General features: G+C 45.5%; 2 long non-coding RNA genes across 2 annotated transcripts in view; one reads left to right on the top strand and one right to left on the bottom strand.

Annotated features, from left to right (window-relative positions):
• Nucleotides 1–20,662, top strand: part of LOC142216375 (uncharacterized) — a 72,993-nt gene extending 52,331 nt beyond the window's left edge. Inside the window, exons 2-3 of the long non-coding RNA XR_012717342.1 lie at nucleotides 20,236–20,353; nucleotides 20,593–20,662. This is a non-coding gene — a long non-coding RNA (uncharacterized LOC142216375). The remainder of the gene's footprint in view (nucleotides 1–20,235; nucleotides 20,354–20,592) is intronic.
• LOC142195220 (uncharacterized) lies at nucleotides 9,160–12,947 on the bottom strand. Its single transcript, XR_012715077.1, has 3 exons — nucleotides 12,790–12,947; nucleotides 11,934–12,223; nucleotides 9,160–10,992 (listed from the first exon to the last, which is right to left on the bottom strand). It is a non-coding gene; the product is annotated as an uncharacterized LOC142195220 (long non-coding RNA).
• Nucleotides 20,663–21,924: the final 1,262 nt, after the last annotated feature.

Raw genomic sequence — 21,924 nt, 5'->3', positions numbered from 1 at the left:
TGGATCCTTTCTTTCCTTGGGCTGGAGAGGAAGATCTGCATCGCTTCTGAATCCACTATGAACCCGAGGAATTTCCTCCGTGTGGATGGAACGATTTCGGACTTCTCCCAGTTGATGATCCATCCTAACTCTTGTAGGAAGTTGATGGCAAGGTTGAGCTGCTGGAGGAGAGCAGCAGGAGACTGAGCTTTCAGTAGCCAGTCGTCTAGGTAAGGAACGATGAAGAGACCCTGCAGTCTGAGGGCCGCGGCGACCGGAGCGATCACCTTGGTAAACACCAGTGGGGCGGATGTGATGCCGAACGGCAGAGCTGTAAATTGATAGTGCTCCCTGTGGCCGGCCATTGAAACGGCAATCCTGAGGAATTTCCTGTGGGAACCAGCAATAGGGACATGAAGGTAGGCATCCTTCAGGTCGAGGGTAACCATCACATCTCCTGGCTGGAGAAAAGCAGTCACAGAATCCACGGTTTCCATACAAAATGACCTCTTCCTGATAAACTGATTGAGGTACCTCAGGTCTATTATCATTCTCCAGCCCCCGGTGACTTTGGGGACCAGAAAGACGGGAGAGTAAACTCCCCGACCGAGGTCTGAGGCTGGGACCTTCTCCAGGGCGCCCTTGATAACATACTCGGCGACCGAGGCCTCTAGACTGACCTGCTGAGAAGGTGGAAGAGTTCTGGTGGAAACAAACCGATCTGGAGGTGGAAGCAGAAAATCGATGAGATACCCGTGCTGTATAATCTTTAACACCCATGGATCTTGAATATGGGTGACCCATGCTCTGAAGAAAGCAGAAGCGCCTCGTCCAGCTCCCCTAGGGCGATATCTAGAACGCTTTTGCTGAGCCGGGCGTCTATAATTAGAGGCAGAACCTCTGCCTCTAGAGGGAGCACGTCTGCCCCTGGATGCTTGAGGTAAGGACTTCCCCTTACCTTCTGCTAATCCCTCCATGATGGTATCCAAGCCTTGGCCCAACACTCTTCCTGGCTCAAAGGGGAGAGCACAGAGAGCAGCTTTAGATGCGAAGTCTGCTCGCCAAGGCTTTAGCCACAGGGGTCTACGGGCCGCAGTAGACAACGCCATTGATTTGGCTGAGATTTTCAACTGATGGCGGGAAGACTCCGCCAAAAAATCTGAAGCCTATGAATATTCTTCATGGAAGCCAAGATGTCATCCCTGTCCACGCCGGAATCAATATCCCGCTCTAAGGCGGCTAAACGGTTACGTAAGAAGTCACCCACCGTGGTAGAGGCTATGGCTACTGAAGCCTGGGCAGAGGAGGCAGAGTAAACCTTCTTCAATGTGGCGTCAGCCCTACGATCCAGAGGATCCTGAAGATTTGATCCATCTTCAAGAGGCACCAGGGTTCTACGGGACAACTTCGCCACGGCTAGATCCACCTTCGGGGGAGGCCCCAAGGAATCCCATTGCGCCGAATCCATCAGGAACAAGGTCTTAAAGATCCTGGAAAGTGAATGTCCCTTTTCTGGCTGCTTCCACTGCTGCCCCATGAGGTCGGTCAGCGTGGCGTCCGCATGGAAGGCAATATGTCCCCCAGAGGCAGACGTGGAGGCTTCCCCGTCAACATCTCGGCCCACTGTAGACCGGATGGACTTCAGCAGCCTGCCTGTCTGTTCATAGTGGAACGCAGGTCTGCTGGAAACTACTGAGTCGTCCTCGGAGGAATCATCCTCTGCCATCCGTAGATGTTCCAAGGGGGGAAGGGACTCTTGGTGAGCTGAGACAAGGTAGACTGAATGCCTTTAAGGGAATCATCCTGCAAAACAATAAAGGAGAGTACAAGCAAGGGAATTTATATTTACCCGAGCGATGCCCAAACTCACCATCTCCTTGACCCAGGCCATCATATCTCTGGGAGAGGGCTCCTCAGGTGGAGGGCCTCTGCAACCGCGACAACGGGCCCATTCGTAGCCTAAAAATAATAGGCAGGTTAAAGGACCAGTAATACCCCAGGGGGGATAACCCTTTAAGCCGCTACCTACCATCAGGGAGCGGCATGTCGCAGTCAAAACAAGAAAGATGTTTTCTTTTAGTAGTAGCTTTCCTCCTGTAATCCCCAGGAGGGGTAGTAGAGGATGACATATCCTAAGAGAGAGACAAACGACCATGCAACCCTGTATCAATACATCATACCAAGTATAAGGGTAGATCTTACCGGGTCCAGAAGACCGGAAGCAAGGTGACAAAAAAACAATATTTGGTTTAGGCAAAGCTGGAGCTTTGAAGCAACCAAACTCCCATACACAGCCTTCACCTTTGGTGAAAGAGAAGGTAATCAATAACCGGCCGGCCTGACCTTTAACCCGGCCGGCCGGAAATGGGAGGAGCTATAGTATCACAAGCTCCATCCCAAAGTAATAGAAGAAAAAGTTCCCCCCCTCTCCGGTAAGCCCCGACAGGGGGCACCTACCCCTATCTCTTTGAGGCCAAATCTTGGCCCGAGAATACAGTAGAACGCTGCCGGAGGTGAATAACGCCGGCGCCAGTAATAACAATGGCGCTGGCATACTTCCAGTCACAGCCGGAAGTGTGCGCCCGCAAATGCGGACGCTGCGAACCCTACGCGGGAAACTTAGTTCCGGGGCCGCAGTCTACTCGCAGTATCCGAAGCGCCCGCAGCCTCCAGCGTGACGAGAGGAGATCGGGGAATGTGGCGTCAGGATCCTCCAGCAGCCGACAAGTAAGCTTAAAGGGCAAAAAGAGAGGAGGGGAGGGAGGGCGGGGTGGGGGGGGGGAGAGGGGGTTGAAGCCGACGCAGGCTAATATTTTCCCTTAACAGGACAAGAAACTTCAATCAAGCACTGAAGTTTGAAAAAAGAAAAGAACTATGCTCAAAAGGTAAGCAACCCAATTGAGCCCAATAAGAGGACACAAGTCCTCCCACCTGTCCTCTGTCCACACAGGACAGAAAGAAACACGCAGAGGGGAGGTTCTTGTGCCCTCTTATAGGGCCAGCCACGCATTTTGATTGGCTAATTAAAAATCCGCCTGTCCTACCAGCACACAGGGGCAGAAATACCCCACATTGTGCCGCTGGTACGGACGACAGGGAAAAGTTATTGCGCTACAGGCAAAGCCTGAATACACAACATAAGGACGACAGGGAAGGGACTAATAGTTCTCTTGTGTCCAGTGGCGTAACTACTGTGGTAGCAGCTACCACAGGGCCCAGGAAATTAGGGGGCCTGGCGACAGCCGCTACCGCTGCATTTTTTTTTTTTTTTAATAGTCGTTACCAGCTGGAATTACTCCAGCCGGTAACGGGCCCTATATACTTACTAATCCTGGCAGGGGCCGGGATTGGTAAGTGACAGCGTGGGCTCCACAAGCACTATTATACTCGGGGGTGTTTTTGGACCCCCGAGTATAACGATCAGAGACCTGGGAGAGGTAAGATAACATAAAAAACTGTGTTACTTACCTCTCCAGGCAGGCTTCGGGCTGGCTACTTTTGTGACGTCATATGACCCGCGACGCAGGGCCCCGGTCACATGACGTCCTGGAAGAAGGCCAGCAGCAACGGAGAATGCAGGGGAGTCAGGAGATAGGTAATTAACAGTAGTTTGTTATGTTTGTATCTCTTTGGATCTCTATTATACTCTGAGGTGTGAAAAGACTCCCGACTATAATAATTGTTCATGTGTGTCCACAATGGGACATAATACTGTGTACTGGGGCCAGTATGGGGACAGAATACTGTGTACTGGGGCCAGCATGGGGACAGAATACTGTGTACTGGGGCCAATATGGGGTATTATAGTGTGCGCAGAAATGCGGGGGGTCGGTAGTTACGGTACATTCCTAGTTACGCCACTGCTTGTATCCCTATCAACTGAAACCATCTGTCAGAGCTAAATATAATGGTTCGTCTATAGACCCGTGTACACACCAGGCAGAACTGTCCACCCCCTTCCTGAGGCCACTGGCCTAACGCCAAGCCAACAGGATATAGAGGTGAACATTAACTCTACCGCAGGTCAGATGGAATTTAGCCCAAAAGTGCCCTTGCATAAATAACTCCTATTTACAGCCCTATGCGTTTCATCTCTTTCCAAGAATCTTCAGGGGCAATTTTAAATAAGATTTGTGCAATGACCAGCAGTCAAAGCTGCTTTTTACCAATGCACTGGTGGTGGAATAGTCTGACCGCCGGCAGGACCGCTCCCTTGTCAGCGGAAACATGTACTGCGAATACCAGGCTATTTAAGGAACTAGCCACTCCCCCCAGAACTTTGTTGGGCCAATCACGCCCAATGTATGCGCTCATCCTCTCAGATGACATGTGTTCGTATTCAGACCATCCCCTCGAATGCAGAGCCGCTGATAGGTCACACAGACTCACACCCATGTGCACAGTTACGAGTCTAATTGGCTGTTGTCCTAACCAATTGCTCACTACTGAAGACGGCACGCGCATGCACACAGACTTTTATGGTGTCTGTTGGAGCTGCTCCTGACTGTTCATACTGGTACAGGTTATAGATGAGGCAACCTACACTTTGTGTTAGTTAGAGCCTAAATGGGCAGGTATTTGTTTTTATTTTGTATTTCTTTTCCTGCTGCATGTTTTTAAGAGAGAATAAAACTCTTCCTTTTGATGAACATTTTGGAGTCTTTTGTGTTTGTGCCAACTGCCTAGCAACTCCACACCCTGACAATTGGTGGAGGATGCGGGCATTTGGTGGTTTCTATGGGCAACGACATGTCCACTCCTTGCTGGAGAAATTATTTTTTTTATGTCCTGGGTGAAAGCCGCTGCCACTATACAAAACCAGACTATGAAAGAGCTGCTGAAGCATCTCGTGCAGTCCAATATGCAGCAACAAAGTTGCCTCAAAGAGGCACAGAGAACTGTGGAGCACAGAGATGAAAAGCGGGCTGTGGAAAGAGCTTTGCAGAAGATGACCATAGATGATGAAGTAGAGGCCTTCTTGACTGTGTTTGAGAGGGTGGCCTAATGGGAAAAACTGCCAGCTGGGCAGATGTCATTGCTCCCTATTTGACCAGTGAACCCCAAAAGGTCTATTATGACCTCTGCCAGCAGGACGTCCGGGACGGAAATCCTTCTTCGGCTGGGGGTACCCATGCTGTCCGTGCCCGGCGAGTGCATACCTGGAGTTACCATATGGACAAGCCCGCCAGGTCCCAGATGTATAACCTGATTTACCTGGTGAAAAAGTGGCTGGAACCAGACTCCTGTACTCCTGCACAGATGGTGGAGAAGGTGGTCTGAGCCTGGTTTGACAGAGCTCTTCCTCCTGTGTTACAGCACTGGGTTGGACATGGAAACCCCAAAGATGCCAACCAACTTGTCAACCTTGTGGAAAGGTACCTGGCGACTGAGGCTGAATTCCGTGATGTCCCTACAGCTCGATCACCTCCCAGAAACACCCGGTGGAGGGCAGCTACCGGTAAGACTGTTCCGTTTCTTGAGGGAAAAGAGCACTAGAGGTGTCTCCCAGGCAGTCCACCAGCCATAAAAGGGGCTCTTTGGAGAAACCAGGGCTGGTACAGTGTTGGTGATGCCATGAGCGGTGACATATTGCTGCCAATTACCCTGTCACCTCTGAACCAATGGAGTGTGACACTGGTAGGCGTCATTCATTATTTGCAGTTCCTGTCTGTTTTGCGGCATCGGGACTAGAGACTGAGCTGCAGGTCTGCAAGGTTGTGGTGAGTGACTATCCTGTCCAAGCTTTGCTGGATTCTGGTAGCCTGGTCACTCTAGTGCATGCCAGCTTGATCGCTGGGGACTTTGTTCCAGAGAAACATATACAGTCCTATGAAAAAGTTTGGGCACCCCTATTAATCTTAATCATTTTTCGTTCTAAATATTTTGGTGTTTGCAACAGCCATTTCAGTTTGATATATCTAATAACTGATGGACACAGTAATATTTCAGGATTGAAATGAGGTTTATTGTACTAACAGAAAATGCGCAATATGCATTATACCAAAATTTGACCGGTGCAAAAGTATGGGCACCTCAACAGAAAAGTGACATTAATATTTAGTAGATCCTCCTTTTGCAAAGATAACAGCCTCTAGTCGCTTCCTGTAGCTTTTAATCAGTTCCTGGATCCTGGATGAAGGGATTTTGGACCATTTCTTTCTACAAAACAATTCAAGTTCAGTTAAGTTTGATGGTCGCCGAACATGGACAGCCCGCTCTCAAATGATCTGAAAACAAAGATTGTTCAACATAGTTGTTCAGGGGAAGGATACAAAACGTTGTCTCAGAGATTTAACCTGTCAGTTTCCACTGTGAGGAACATAGTAAGGAAATGGAAGACCACAGGGACAGTTCTTGTTAAGCCCAGAAGTGGCAGGCCAAGAAAAATATCAGAAAGGCAGAGAAGAAGAATAGTGAGAACAGTCAAGGACAATCCACAGACCACCTCCAAAGAGCTGCAGCATCATCTTGCTGCAGATGGTGTCACTGTGCATCGGTCAACAATACAGCACACTTTGCACAAGGAGAAGCTGTCAGGGAGAGTGATGAGAAAGAAGCCGTTTCTGCAAGCATGCCACAAACAGAGTCGCCTGAGGTATGCAAAAGCACATTTGGACAATCCAGCTTCATTTTGGAAACAAAGATTGAGTTGTTTGGTTATAAAAAAAGGCGTTATGCATGGCGTCCAAAAAGAAACAGCATTACAAGAAAAACACTTGCTACCCACTGTAAAATTTGGTGGAGGTTCCATCATGCTTTGGGGCTGTGTAGCCAATGCCGGCATCGGGAATCTTGTTAAAGTTGAGGGTCGCATGGATTCCACTCAGTACCAGCAGATTCTTGAGAATAATGTTCAAGAATCAGTGACGAAGTTGAAGTTATGCCGGGGATGGATATTTCAGCAAGACAATGATCCAAAACACTGCTCCAAATCAACTCAGGCATTCATGCAGAGGAACAATTACAATGTTCTGGAATGGCCATCCCAGTCCCCAGACCTGAATATCATTGAATATCTGTGGGATGATTTGAAGCGGGCTGTCCATGCTCGGCGACCATCTAACTTAACTGAACTTGAATTGTTTGTCCAAAATACCTTCATCCAGGATCCAGGAACTGATTAAAAGCTACAGGAAGCGACTAGAGGCTGTTATCTTTGCAAAAGGAGGATGTACTAAATATTAATGTCACTTTTCTGTTGAGGTGCCCATACTTTTGCACCGGTCAAATTTTGGTTTAATGCATATTGCACATTTTCTGTTAGTACAATAAACCTCATTTCAATCCTGAATTATTACTGTGTCCATCAGTTATTAGATATATCAAACTGAAATGGCTGCTGCAAATACCAAAATATTTAGAACTAAAAATGATTAAGATTAATAGGGGTGCCCAAACTTTTTCATAGGACTGTAAGTGTACTTTGCATCCATGGGGATACCAAGGACTACCCTGTTGCCCAACATCAAAATAGAGACTATATTAGGATCTGTTTGTTATGAAGTGGGTGTGGTGAAAAACATGCATAGTATGATTTTGGGACGTGATTTCCCTTTGTTCTCGGATTTGTGGGGAAAAGGTAAAACCACTAAGCCAAATGTAGAAACCCCATCTACACCTAAAGTGCATGAGTGTGACACTTTTCTGTTGCAGGTTCTAGCTAGAGAGGAAGATGATGCCTGCTCCCCAGCTCCTGAGCACAATATACCTAAGTTAGAGGTCTCATGGGATAATTTTGGTACTGCACAGTTGAGAGATCCCACTCTGCTCGTAATAATGTGACAGTTGTTAACAATGTGCCTCAGGAACCTGATGATCACCAATTCCCACATTTTGCTATGAATATTGACCTCTTGTTTCGAGTTGCAAAAAGAAATGGGTAAATTGTGGAGCAGCTTCTTGTACCAAAGCCACACCGCCGTGTGGTACTTGATATGGCCCATAATCATGTACTTGGGGGACACCTGGGGACTGAGAAAACACAGGAGAGGATTCTCCCTTCATGGGAGAGGGATAAAAATCATTTAACTTCTTCATGCATTCCATTTGCACCATCAGGACAAATTCTATAATATGTATAAATTTGGAGAATTTTATGCAACACCCCTTGTCTATATATGAAGATCATTAGCTTTTCCTGTTTTAACAAATTAACCATAAGCATTTATCCATTTTTCAACATGATAGTATCAGCCTCATCCTGCACCTATAATTGAATACATTTGCTCAAGTATTCATGTTAGTTGTAGCTGACCCTGTCAGTGATTGGTTTACCCAAAGGAATAAAAATGCTTTTGGTGGCTCTTCTTCTTTACATTTTCATAAACACACTAGTATAAATCCATAGGAGACAAATCTTGGAATTCCGGAGATTATTCACAGCACTGATATAGAGATGAAACATGCTAGTATATTGTAAACTCCTCCAAATATTAAGCATCAGGGATTGCGGTACTTATTTTGCTTCTCAACTTCCATAGTTTTATGCCTCGGGCCTTGGGCAGAGCAGATTGCGCATGCCCACAGGCCACAAGAAAATGGCTGCTTGCACAGTATTGTAAGCGGCCATTTTCTCATGGCCTGTGGGCATGCGCAGTCTGCTCTGCCCAAGGCCTGAGGCCTAGAACTTACAAGCCACCGCCGGAAGAAGAGGCGGAAGATGACACTGCTGAAGAAGATGGAGGTGGCGCTGGAGAGAGTTCTCTTGCAGCATTGGGGACGCCCACAGTGCTGTTTGAGCGCTGGGGCCCACCCCCAGTGCTGCGAGAGAGCTAATTTGCATACCGACAAGAACCGGGATTGTTGGCAAACGGCGGCATGGAGAAGACGACAAAAGGTAGGAGACGAATAACCTTTCTTAAGGCTATTCTGACGTGTTCCTGAGAAAATATTGCGTCCGACTGATAAGATCCCTTTTATAGTAATGAGGTGCTACAAGATTTATAAGACGCCCACAGGCTTCACTTGTTCACTTTTTATTACGTTTAAACACTTCCCTGAGGCCTCTTTATTATTATACTGTAAATTATATATAAGAAGCAATGACTTTTTCAATACACTTTGGATGGGGAAAAAGTGTTTATTAGAAAATACAAAAATACAGTATTTTTATGTTTATTAAAAATACTCACTTGAAATTTGTACAAAATTTTTAAATTAAACAAAGCAAACAATGACTTGGAATGTGTGAGAATGTGCAGTCAAAATGTTATAACATGTATAGATATAACAGTGATTGTATGCAGGGGGAAACAAAACTTATTTAAAGTACCTGATAGGTCAGTCAACCAAAACAATCAGAATAAAGATGTATCAATACGTAGGTTATATGTAGATAGGGGAATGTGAGGGGTGGGTGACCACTACATATCATAAGTGGAGGTTTGCAATTGCAGAGCCAGTGTCTTGGGCCAAACATACCATTTTTATGTACACTGTGGGCAATTATATTTTATTCATTTTGTTTTTACAAATTGGAATTCTTTGTTTAAATCCACACATTTCAAATGGTACCACATTTTGCAGTTTGAACACTCTACCATTTATTCCTTTGGTTGATGTATTTTGCATAGACAATAACTTGTCATTGTAACTTTTTTGGAAGAAACTGATGGAAGTGATTTTTTTTCCCCACATAGTATGTGGAAACACTTACATTGCCTGTTTTTCTATGCACTCAATCAAGTGTACCCTCATTTTGCTTTGGTCATAAAACATATATTTTTAAATTCAATCCATGAGCCTCAGAACCTGCATTTGCAATAGCAAATGCTCCGCAGTCATTTGCCCCAGATTGTCGTTGAAAACACAGGCATTCTATTTACAGAACTGAATATTCGCCTGTAAAAAAAAATCACTATAGAGATGTGTCAATTGATTTTTCAGGGTATTTGTTATATTTTGACACCTCTTGTAGACCCATGTGAAATTAGCCAGTGCGCACCAGTATGGTGAATCTGTACAATACATTCGGTCACACTGACTTTGGATACCTTTTCATGGGCTAATAATAACGTATCATATAGACCAGCCACATAGGGAAAGGGAATTGAAATAAGGTACTGGCAGAGATTTATGATTTTATCATCAAGCTATTCATTAGTCTCTAAAACTGCCTGATCTGTTAGTTAGCGTTATGTCATTGATGGTCACCCAAATGTCAGGCTCCTTTATCAGGACAATATCCTGTGAGCTTGTACTGCTTTGAAAAGAGTCTTCTTCATCAATAATAATACATATATCCTCTCTAAGATGGTCTGCTTTCATCCCGACTCTGTGAAGCCAGATGCTTTGGTCTTTTTGGAAGTGGCTCAAATTCTTTTACTGCAGTTAATTTTCTTTTTGGGGACTGAGTTAGAGGTATGAGACCTATAACTTTTTTTTGCCAGATCTTGAAGATCCACCTCTATCATTATTAAGTCAGTAATATCATGTAGTAGTAAACTGCATCAACTATTTTTTTTCACCAGTTGATTACAATTTTGAATTATTTATGTTTCTAAAGCCCTCCTGCAAGGTGTCAGGTCTTGGATTTCTTCACCTGTGTGTAGTTGGAATTCTGGCACATTACAGCTTTCCTTAACTGTCTCCTCCTTGATTGGGCATGAAAAACATTCAACATCCAATTAAAAAAAGGAGATTTTTAGTATATGACTCACTTAGTTGATTCCAGCTCCACTCCTCAACATATTTAAAAATGCAGCACAAGGCAAAAAAATTCACTCAATCTTCACAATTGCAGAATGGAGTTGATCCACTTAAAGCGACAGCGTATATATATATATAAATATATATATATATATATATAATTTTTTTTCTTTCTCAGTTTCTCTGTCCAATTCAGAAACACCATTTTTACTATCCACACAGAAAATGTTAGTTTTATCAAGTCTGCTATTCATTCTGCTTATTATGTGGGCAATTATTTCCCTTGGCCTATTCCTCAGACAATGTGGAATATTTTCTTTGCACTTTTGGTAGTACTAAGAACTTCGAACATTAAGTTCTGCATACCTGGGGAATAACACAAAAAAACAAACAAACCCATCACTAAGTAATAATTCATGACAGTACACCATTTCAAGAAGGAATATCTATGAAACAATAAAGAAAGCTATGGATGCCTTCCTTTTAGGAACATCAACGCATCAAACATGGATTGACTGTTATAGCAAATCTACGTAATTTTGACTAGATAATTTGCTAATTAGTGTAAAACAATATCTGAACTAACTCAATTTAGTTGATTTGTAATGTTTCTTACCGTATTAACATGACAGCTTCACTATGAGCCAGAGAAAATGTATCCTGTAAAAACATTTCCTATAAACTAAGACTGTTCGGTTTGTAGATAACAAAATCATGTTAGATTTTCAGGATGCTCCATGCCCTCCGGCTTCTTACCACTTATTTAAAGGGATTCTACCATTAAACTACCTTTTTTTCTAATTACCACGTCGGAATAGCCTTAAGAAAGGCTATTCATCTCCTACCTTTAGATGTGGTGTCCGCCGCGCCGTTCCGTAGAAATACCGGTTTTAACCGGTATGCAAATGAGCTCTCCACAGTAATGAGGGCCGGCCCCAGCGCTGAAACACCGATGAGCGCGTCCCCATTGCTGCCCAGAGCTCTTTCCTGCGCCGCCTCCTTCTTCTGCAGCAACTCCGCCTCTTCTGGCTTCTCTTGCTCTTGTAGTTCTATACGGGAGCATAGAGAGGCCACCCCAAAATGGCCGCCGGCCGGCTCCTGTATTGAACTGCAAGAGCGGCTACCCAAAAATGGCCGATTTGGGCACAGGCAGTTCTATATACTGCTGGAAAGTTCTGCTGAGTTCAGCACACTATCGGCTTTCCCGATCTTTGCCCCAGGTAAAGAGCTATCAGTCCTGATACCGTAGCTCTTTACAGTCAGAAGGGCGTTCCTGACAATCAGTGAATCTGTGAAGAAGGACGTACCTGACTGACTGTAGAAGAGCTGTAACACCGGAGCAGGCGGATCATCGACAGCAGCAATTTGATGAATATAGGTGTATAATCGATAATAACAACACGCTGACGAAGTCGCGGACAGAGGCTAGTGTGTGTGTGTATATATATATATATATATATATATATATATATATATATATATATATATATAGAGTCAAAGATGTCTGTGTTGCAAACTTTAAAGAGTCAAGTCACAGTTGGAAAAAGTGGTCATGGTGGTCCAAGTTGAAGAAACAGGAAATGTGGGAAGACGTCTCCTGTAAGTAACAAAATATTACCAAATGTTAACCAAGCCTGAGACGTAGTAAAGAATTACATGACTCATAAGAGAGACATTAAGAGTGTTGACTACCACACCCAAACGCAATGATTGACAATCTTCAATGTAACAGTATGCGTATCAGTGCTGTCAAAGTCACTGCTAAGAATCCTGTTATGATTTACTCAGCTTCTCACTACAAATGATAGAATTTATGGGCAAAGCTGAAAAGACAGGTGCGAGCATGGCAGCTACAAACATGGCTCAGTTATACCAGTTTTGTCAGGAGGAATGGGCCCAAATTCCTACCAACTGTTGTGAGAAGCTTGTGGAAGAAGATCCCAAACGTTTGTTCCAAGACATACAGTGTAGGGCAATGGTACCAAATACTAATAAAATGTATGCAAACTATTCAAGTTGCAGAAAGTAATAAAAATGCCTTTAAAAATTCTGTCTCTCATTATTCCGGCATTTGGCAAACATAAATGATTTTGGTAATCCGAATTGACTGAAAACATTTATGCCTTAATAAAATATATTGAAAAATATTGTCTAAATTCTTACTTTTTGTAGCTCTTTAGGAAGAAACTTGCATGAAGTCCCGTAATCATCTCACTAAGAGAACAGTTTTATGACTATCTAGGTGATTATAGTTTAGTATCTCATGCTGTCGCTCGAGTCCGTTGTTCGTGTGAATACCAACTTGTAACAGTCCATTTTGGTAAACATGTGCTCATTTCTGTATGATAATCAAAAGAATTACAGTGATAACTTGTATCAAATATGCTAATACAGAAGAATAATTTTTGGATTCTACACTATAAATTATAAAAAAGTATTTGTACGATGTTATCAATAACATATATTGAGGATTATTTTAAAATAAATAGAAGCTGTAGGATTAAATACCAGTAAACACTCAATTTTCTTTCCATTTTTGTGGAAATCATTATGGATTGTGATTTTTATGTGACCTTCTTTTATGTTAATTTACATTCTAAAAATATCCATGTTGTTTTATGTAACTAAGTTTTTAAAAAATTTAATAAAATAAATAAAGGAGACTGCCTGAGAACCACTGCCTCAGTTCAACAGTTTGTTTCCAAATATTTGCAGTTTTTCAAGTTTCAAGAGCAATGTTATGTTCCTCCATGGTTCTTGCATTAGCTACACCATGAAGCAATTTTAAAACAAGCTTTTGACTATCTCGAACTTTGTGGATCTTCTTGTTTACCCATTCCATCCAAGCCTTTTCAGGATGAAAATCGCAAAGTAAAATATTGGAATCTAAGAAAAAGAGGTTAAACCACTAAGTTTTTGGACTAAATTGAAAGCAAAAAGTATATAGTCTAACAATACATATCAATCAGTGAAGACTTTTCTTATAGTACACTATAATATACCGTATATACTCGAGTATAAGCCGACTTTTTTAGCACATTTTTCATGCTGAAAAAGCTCTCCTCGGCTTATACACGAGTCAGGGTCCACGGAGCACAGAAAACTGGAAAGGGGATGTCCTTTAGTGCTACTGCTCTGTGATTGGCTTGTCATGAGGTCACGTGACTGTCATGTCATCAAAGGTCCTGTAGCCACTGGTATGTAAGATCTGCAGATAAGGTTGAGTCTAAATCCTAGTAGCTCCGCCCACACCAGAGTCCGATCACATGGTCATGACGTCATCAGAGGTCCTTTAGCCCACTAGGATTTAGCATCTACCCTGCAGATGAGTGGCCAGGAGTCATTGTGTCTTATGGAAGATGTCTGTCTATGGAGGAGAGGAAGCTACAGTAAAGTGACACACACAGGACCTTCCTTTAGTTACTCTGCCTATTAATGTCAGGCATTTGGGGTTATTAATTTAGTTTCAGTAACCCCATCATGTCCCTCATATTAACCCCTGTGTACCCCACATAAGGGTTACTAATATGTGAGACACATGAGGGTACTAATGAAGGACCTTAATTATGAAGATACCTAATTATTACTTCCATATGTCCCATATATCAGTAACTCTTATGTGAGGCATACAGGGGGTTAATGTGAGGGACATGACGGGGTTAACTGCTATTACTACCGGTATGAGGCTCATGGAGTTACTAAGCTGCAATGCACATGACCAGACTTTTTATCTGCAATGGTGGATTTCTCCCCCTCGGCTTATACGCGAGTCAATAAGTTTTCCCAGTTTTTTGTGGTAAAATTAGGATTCTCGGCTTATATTTGGGTCGGCTTATACTATACTTATACGGTATAAAGTGATTCTAATACATCTAAAATGCAGTCTACTCTGAGCTTATAAAGCTGGAGAATATGAGCAGATCTATGTATAGTTTTGTGTAATATCATGTTTAACTTGTAATTTAATCAAGGGCAGATATAAATTAATTCCTATGTATACTACCGTATTTTCCGGACTATAAGGCGCACATAAAATACTTCGATTTCCTCAGAAATCGAAAGTGCGCCTTATAGTCCGGTGCGCCTTATATAAGGCTTGAAGCGGCGGTACGCGAGGAGTTAAGCGGCGGCCGCCGGCAAAGTCTCCATGCCGCTTCCATACAGTGCAATGGGAGCGCGCTATTCAAATAGTATTCGTTCATCTCTAACTATTTGAATAGCGCGCTCTCATTGTAATGTATGGAAGCGACATGCAGACTTTGCCGGCGGCCGCTGCTTAAAGAGATTCTACTAGAGATAAGCGAGTACTGTTCGGATCAGCCGATCCGAACAGTACTCGCTCAACTCTAGATTCTACCATTAAAAGAACCTCTTCTCCCTAACCACGTCGGAATAGCCTTAAAAGACTATTCTTCTCTTACCTTTCCCATAGCCAGCGCCGCCTTCTCCCTGAGCTGTGTTCGCGCCTTCCGTGTCGTCTTCTTTGGGCCTCATGGATGACGCATGCGCAGTCGGCTCTGGCTGCGAGAGCCTGTTAGAGCCGACTGCGCATGCGTCATCCATGAGGCCCAAAGAAGACAGAGATGGAGCTGCGGAAGAAGGCGGCGCTGGCTATGGTAAAAAGGTAAGGAGATTATTCCGACGTGATCAAGAAGGAAGTTCTTTTAAAGGTAGAATCCCTTTAACTCCTCGTGTGCCGAGCGCTTCCATTCATTTCAATGGAAGCGTGCCATTGAAATGAATAGAAGCGGCTGGCACGCGGGGGGTTAAGCGGCCGCCGGCAAAGTCTGCCGGCCGCCGCTTTCAATCATATAAGGCGCACCGGACAGCGCTGCGCCTTGTAGTCCGGTGCGCCTTATATATGGACCTAGGCAGGACTATAAGGCGCTCATGGGTAATGCGCCTTATAGTCCGGTGCGCCTTATAGTCCGCAAAATACGGTAATTAAAAAACAAAACAAAAAAGCTATCTCAGTATGATGACCTTATCAACTATGGAAGAAATTACAATATTACATCTAAAGGAGGTTATTTTAGTAAAATGTACAATTGGATGTAGGCTCTAGCACCCTATTGGCGCCTGTAGCCTGGACACAAAATGAGATACTGTTGACAAAACTGGCATATCAGCTATTACCTTACATTGTGGATTGGTGAAAAATATGTTGACTGTGAAGGATCAAAAGGTGTTGGATTCTGGAGGAAGCATTATTCTGCTAGTGTCAGTGGTCCAAGTTGCCACAATAGACAACACATATGGTATTGTCAGGATGTCCTGTACATATCACTGAGCTGTTAGTGTTCTTGTATTACTACTAGTGGTGTCTGAATGTCCTATGTGATGGCCAGAGGGCCGGCGTCAGCACCCGGCATACCCGGGCAAGTGCCGGGGCCCCAGGATCCTGAAGGGACCCACGCGGCTGCCGGGTGCTGACTCTTACACTTTGCTTCTAATCAGCGCAGCACCTCTAATGAGGCAAGGTGAGGAACCCACCTCAGGAGGCTCACGGGAGGGGAATGTCAGCTCGGGCGATTTTTAATTTATTTATTTCTTTTTTTACTTTTTTTTTTCTATGAACCAGTGCAGGAGAGCTGCCGCTCTCTTGGCGCAGGTTCAGACGTCTAAGTATCAGCGTAGGCGGTGTCATCACGCCGCCTACGCTGATTCGTAGACATCTGACGTCTGCCAAGAGAAGAAGATCCTGGAGGCAGCGGGAGCAGCAACAGCACGATCGGTAAGTATAATAACATTTTTTTTGTTTTATAATAGGCCGCTACCTTCTGGAGTATCTCCAGCAGGTAGAGGCCTATTTACCAACCTCCCCGGACTTGCTCACTGCCATCCCTGCTTCCCCTTGTACTATAGGCCCCGAAGGCCGGCAGTGAATAGGCCCGGGCCAGGCTGTGATCCCTCTGCCGCTATTATTACTGTATACTTGGGGGTCTTTTCAGACCCCCGAGTATAATAATCAGAGCCCCAGGGGAGGTGAGGGATCATAACAATGTTACTTACCTCTCCGGGATCCGATGTTAATCCTAGCTGGCTTCGAGTCTATATGGTAATGCCCAGACGTCACATGGTCTGGTATATTACCGTATAGGCCCAAAGCCTGTGCCAGCAGTACCATATAGGCCCAAAGCCTGCTAGGATTAAAGAGGGTTTGGGGCCCATGCAGTATTATATACTGCTGGAAAGCCGACAGGGAGCTGAATTCAGCGCACTATTGGCTTTCCTGATCTGTGCCCCGGGTGAAGAGCTATTGGTGCCGGTACTGTAGCTCTTCACAGTCAGAAGGGCGTTCCTGACAGTCTGGGGCTCCAATTATTATACTCGGGGGTCTGAGGCGGACGGTCAAAAGATGAACACCACCAGGGGAGGAGGGGTGTCTTTCGATCGTCCGCCTCTGGCAGCAGAGAGGCTAGGTTCACCACTGCTTCTAATTTTACCAATGCAGACAGTTTTAACTGCAAGATGCCAGCATGCAGTTAAAACTTTCTGCATGGGCTGCTGTGACTTCCCGGGGACTCAACTCTACAGCTCCTCCCCTCTGTTTTTGGCTCTGCCCTCCCGGGTATCTAGTCCCACCCCCATGAAGGATCTGTGCTCAGAAGCCTGTCTCAGAGATGACTGCTGTAAGTATACCTGGCCTGCTGCAGGCTATAAAATGGTTTAAAAGTGGATATGGTGTACTGCGCATGCCTAACATTTCAATGTACAGGAGCGAGATGAGAGACGCTGGAGGTGGTTACATGGAGAGAGGACGACGACTAAGGGGGCGTTCACACTACTGTCGGTGTCCGACAGCTAGTGTCTGCTGCTAATGTCCGTTCAAAATCTTGTGCAGACATTAGCATCGGACACTAGCTGTGTCCGTGACATTTTGCATTGATTTAAATGGAGATCGGGTGCGTTCTTTTACAGTCCGTGGTTGTCCTTAACTGTCCGTTCCCAAAGATGTCCGACTTTTCAACCGCTTCAAAAGTTGGACATCTTTGGGAACTGACAGTTAAGGACACTCACAGACAGTAAGAGAACGCACCCGATGTCCATTTAAATCAATGCAAAATGTCACAGACACAGCTAGTGTCTGCTGCTAATGTCTGCACAAGATTCTGAACGGACATTAGCAGCGGATACTACCTGCCGGACACTGACGGTAGTGTGAACGCTCCCTAACTTTGAGCACAAGCTGCAGAGGGGACGGTTTTAAGGTATGACGCAGGGGGGTGCACGACGGCTTGGAGGAACACCCAGGGTGCACGGACAGGCTCATTTACATATCGGTTTTACTGATATGTAATAAAAACAGGGGGCGGGTGTTTTAAAGAAAAGAGTAGCAGCATCTGAAAAGCCTTTTTAAAGGCTATTCAGGCATATGTATATCAAAAAAACACGTTATTCTAATGATAGAGCCCCTTTAAGAGATAATGATACAAGGCAGTGGCGTAACTAGGAATGGCGGGGCCCCGTGGCGAACTTTTGACATGGGGCCCCCCCTCCCCAAACCGATGCCGAAGACCTCGACTGACCCCCTCCTCCGCACTCTATTATGTCCCTTAGTAAGCCCTGCACACAGTATTATGTCCATTAGTGGCCCCTGCACACACAGTATTAACCCCTATAGTGTCCAATGCACACAGTATTAACCCCTATAGTGTCCCCTGCACACACAGTATTAACCCCTATAGTGTCCCCTGCACACACAGTATTAACCCCTATAGTGTCCAATGCACACACAGTATTAACCCCTATAGTGTCCAATGCACACAGTATTATCCCCTATAGTGTCCAATGCACACAGTATTATCCCCCATAGTGTCCCCTACACACAGTATTAACCCCTATAGTGTCCAATGCACACAGTATTAACCCCAATAGTGTCCCCCTGCACACACAGTATTAACCCCTATAGTGTCCAATGCACACAGTATTAACCCCTAGTGTCCCCTGCACACACAGTATTAACCCCTATAGTGTCCCCTGCACACACAGTATTAACCCCTATAGTGTCCAATGCACACACAGTATTAACCCCTATAGTGTCCAATGCACACAGTATTATCCCCCATAGTGTCCAATGCACACAGTATTATCCCCCATAGTGTCCCCTACACACAGTATTAACCCCTATAGTGTCCCCTGCACACACAGTATTATCCCCTATAGTGTCCCCTACACACAGTATTAACCCCTATAGTGTCCAATGCACACACAGTATTATTAACCCCTATAGTGTCCAATGCACACACAGTATTATCCCCAATAGTGTCCCCATATGTCCCACTGTGGACACCTATAAACATTTATTATACTCTGGGGTCTGAAAAGACCCCAGAGTATAATAATCGGAGACCCGGGGGATTAAAACCATTAAAAGAACAGAGACAGTTGCTTACCTGTTCCTGTCGGCCGCCGCTCTTGTCCAGCTTTAATGACGTCAGACGTCACATGACCCGGGAAGCTGGCCTGGGTCATGTGACGTCAGACACGAATGACGGAGGCCTGGCAGGATCGTGGAGAGGTAAGTAACACTGTTTGCTATGTTACCTTACCTCTCCGGTCCGCCGATCATTATACTCGGGGGTCTGCAAAGACCCCCGAGTATAATGATAGCCTCTGTGGGCCCTGCGGTGTCACTTGCCGATCCCGGCCCAGCCAGGATCGGCAAGTGAATAGGGCCCGTAACGGACTATTTAAAAAAACCAAAAAAAAAAATACGCAGCGGTTAACGGCTGTCACCGAGCCCCCTAATGGCCCGGGCCCTGTGGCAGCTGCTACTGCTGCTACCACGGTAGTTACGCCCCTGATACAAGGGTAGAAAGAAATAAGCTGGGAGAAGGTGTTTTGTTTTAACACACACTCCATCTTATAACAGCCTTGTTACATCTCCTGAGGAGATATAGTTTTTTATATATATTATATTCCAGTAAGATTTCTGACTGTGTTTTGAACCTACCATTGACGGTCGTGACTAGAATGGAGTTGCTCCTGGTAGGTATGATGTCACAGGAAGGGACGTGGCCTCTCAAATGAGGGCGGGGTTTCGGCCCTCACTGCTCGGTGCTGTATAGAGGAAGCCGGAGCCGAGCTCATGAAGCTGGAGAAGAGAAAGCAGAGAGGATTGTCTTGTGGTAATGGAGGCTGGAAGGGGAGAGACAGGTTTGTTCTACATGAGACGGCATGTTGGATGAGGGAAGAGAGTGATGTAGTTACATGGGACTGTATGTTGGATGAGGCTGAGGGGAGCGAGTGATGTAGTTACATGGGACTGCATGTTGGGTGAGGCTGAGGGGAGAGAGTAATGCAGTTACATGGGACTGCATGTTGGATGAGGCTGAGGGGAGAGAGTGATGTAGTGACATGGGACTGCATGTTGGATGAGGCTGAGGGGGAAGTGATGTAGTTACATGGGACTGCATGTTGGGTGAGGCTGAGGTAAGGAGTGATGTAGTTACATGGGACTGCATGTTGGATGAGGCTGAGGGGAGAGAGTAATGCAGTTACATGGGACTGCATGAAGCTGAGGGGAGAGAGTGATGTAGTTACATGGGACTGCATGTTGGATGAGGCTGAGGTAAGGAGTGATGTAGTTACATGGGACTGCATGAGGCTGAGGGGAGAGAGTGATGTAGTTACATGGGACTGCATGTTGGGTGAAGCTGAGGGAAGGAGTGATGTAGTTACATGGGACTGCATGTTGGGTGAAGCTGAGGGAAGTAGTGATGTAGTTACATGGGACTGCATGTTGGATGAGGCTGAGGGGGGAGTGGTGTAGTTACATGGGACTGCATGTTGGATGAGGCTGAGGGGGGAGTGATGTAGTTACATGGGACTGCATGTTGGATGAGGCTGAGGGGGGAGTGATGTAGTTACATGGGACTGCATGTTGGGTGAAGCTGAGGTAAGGAGTGATGTAGTTACATGGGACTGCATGTTGGGTGAGGCTGAGGGGAGAGAGTAATGCAGTTACATGGGACTGCATTTTGGATGAGGCTGAGGGGAGAGAGTGATGTAGTTACATGGGGCTGCATGTTGGATGAGGCTGAGGGGAGAGAGTGATGTAGTTACATGGGACTGCGTGTTGGATGAGGCTGAGGAGAGAGAGTGATGTAGTTACATGGGACTGCACGTTGGATGAGGCTGAAAAGAGAGTGATGTTTTACATGGGACTGTATCCCGGAGGGTCTGGGGGATTGGATTGATGATTAGGGTGGTATAGGAGTCTGTTGGCATGGAGGGAGACAGGGTCCTTTGGGTGTTCCTGGCATTTAAGGGGGCGCAGGAGATCTTTGGGGGTACTGCTGGCATCTATGCTTAGCAGTGCCCCCCGCCACTGTATTATAGTATTACATGCCCAGCAGTGTTTCCCCCCCCTCCCCCCCCAAACAGGATTATATGCCCATCAGCAGTGGCGTCACTACCGGTGTAGCGGCTGCCACAGGGCCTGGGACATTAGGGGCCTGGCGACAGCCGCTACCCCTGCCTTTTTTTTCTTTTTTTAATAGGCTGTTACCGGCAGGGGCTGGGATCGGTAAGTGACACCGCGGGGCCCCCAAGCACTATTATTATACTATTTTCAGAACCCCAAGTATAATGATCGGAGGCCCCGGAAAGGTAAGAGAACATAATAAACATCACACAACTAGGCCCGGGTCATGTGACGTCCGTACGTCATTAAAGGTGGCCGAAGCCACTGAAGACTGCAGCGGAGCGGGTGATAGGTAAGTTACAGTGTTTTTTATGTTTGTATCACCCTTGGTCTCCGTTTATTATACTCTGGGGTCTGAAAAGACACCAGAGTATAATAATTGTTCATGGGTGGTCATTATGGGGCATAATACTGTGTGTAGGGTCACTATGGGGCATAATACTGTGTACAGGTGCCACTATGGGAAATAATACTGTGTGCAGGGGCCACTATGGGACATAATACTGTGTGCAGGGGCCACTATGGGGCATAATACTGTGTGCAGGGGCCACTATGGGGCATAATACTGTGTGCAGGGGCCACTATGGGGCATAATACTGTGTGCAGGGGCCACTATGGGGCATAATACTGTGTGCAGGGGCCACTATGGGGCATAATACTGTGTGCAGGGGCCACTATGGGGCATAATACTGTGTGCAGGGGCCACTATGGGGCATAATACTGTGTGCAGGGGCCACTATGGGGCATAATACTGTGTGCAGGGGCCACTATGGAGTATAATACTGTGTGCAGGGGCCACTATGGGACATAATACTGTGTGCAGGGGCCACTATGGGGCATAATAGCGCGTGCAGGAATGCGGCGGGGGG

This window comes from Leptodactylus fuscus, chromosome 1 (genome assembly GCF_031893055.1).
Source record: "Leptodactylus fuscus isolate aLepFus1 chromosome 1, aLepFus1.hap2, whole genome shotgun sequence".
NCBI lineage: Eukaryota > Metazoa > Chordata > Amphibia > Anura > Leptodactylidae > Leptodactylus > Leptodactylus fuscus.
The sequence above is the reverse complement of the archived record's forward strand: the minus strand, read 5'-3'. Positions and strand labels throughout refer to the sequence as shown.